Genomic DNA, 1,558 nt, shown 5'->3' on the forward strand with positions numbered 1-1,558 from the left:
ATATCCACAGCCTAAAGAGAGTGGAATATGAGGAGAGTAGAAGTTATTACTTTCTTTTCTTTTGAAAAGCAGACGCAGGGACTGAGAATGAAGACCCTAGGCCCACTGTAGGATAGGATCTGGTTTGAGACCATCTTAAGAACCTGAATGTACACAAGTCCATGGGACCTGATGAAATCCATCCACGGGTCCTGAAGGAGCTGGCGAATGAAGTTGCTAAGACGCTGGCCATCATATTTGAAAAATCATGGCAGTCAGGTGAAGTTCCCAATGACTGGAAAAAGGGAAATATAACCCCCTTTTCAAGAAGGGGAAAATGGATGACCCAGGGAACTGCAGACAAGTCAGTCTCACCTCTGTGCCTGGCAAAATCTTGGAGCAGATTCTCCTGGAAGGCATGCTAAGGCACATGAAAAACAAGGTACTTGGTGACAGCCAGCATGGGTTCACTAAGGGGAAATCCTGCCTGACCAATTTGTTGGCCTTCTATGATGGCGCTACAGAACTGATGGACAGGGCTAGAGCAGTTGATGTCATCTACCTGGACTTGTGCAAAGCATTCAGCACTGTCCCACACGACATCCTCATCTCTAAATTGGAGAGACATCAATTTGATAGGTGAACCACTCAGTGGATAAAGAGCTGGCTGGATGGCTGCATGCAAAGAGTTGTGGTCAGTGGCTCAATGTCTGGCTGGAGACCAGTAACAAGTGGTGTCCGTCAGGGATCGATGTTGGGACCGGTCTTGTTCAACATCTTTGTCAGTGGCATGGACAGTGGGATCGAGTGCACCCTCAGCAAGTTTGCCGATGACCCCAAGCTGTGTGGTTCGGTTGATACGCTGGAGGGAAGGAATGCCATCCAGAGGGACCTTGACACACTTGTGAGGTGGGCTGATGCCAACCTCATGAAGTTTAACCATGCCAAGTGCAAGGTCCTACACCTGGGTGGGAGCAATCCCAGGCACAGCTACAGGCTAGGCAAAGAAGAGATCAAGAGCAGTCCTGCGGAGAAGGACTTGGGGGTGCTGGTCGATGAGAAAATGAACATGAGCCGGCTTCAGTGTGTGCAGTTTAGATTGGATAGAAGGAAGAAGTTCCTTCCTGTGAGGGTGGTGAGGCACTGGAATGGGTTGCCCAGGGAAGTTGTGAATGTTCCATCCCTGGCGGTGTTCAAGCCCGGTTGGACAGAGCCTTGGGTGACGTGATTTAGCGTGAGGTGCTCCCTGCCCAGGGAGGTTGGAACTAGATGATCCTAAGTGCTTTCCAACCCTAACTATTCTATGATTCTATGATTCTATTCTATGATTCCCTTTACCACATTTGTATGTGACTCTTGAAGCCCCTTATGGACCTGGTTCATACAGGGCATGGAAATGCAGGTACAGCTGAGTTTCCTAGACATTTACCAACAACATTAACATTTTCTTTGGGTTTTTTTGGTGATAAATGTTGGGTTTTGATGTAGTGATATGAGCTGATCACTCTTAGCAGCCATTGTAGCTTTTAAAAAGAAACACTATCTGTCCAGAAAACAAGCAATTGGAAAATCACACATT

This window comes from Neopsephotus bourkii, unplaced genomic scaffold (assembly GCF_033783945.1).
Source record: "Neopsephotus bourkii isolate Nb327-2 ecotype Australia unplaced genomic scaffold, CSIRO-AGI_Nbou_v1 NB_756, whole genome shotgun sequence".
In the NCBI taxonomy this organism is placed as follows: domain Eukaryota; kingdom Metazoa; phylum Chordata; class Aves; order Psittaciformes; family Psittacidae; genus Neopsephotus; species Neopsephotus bourkii.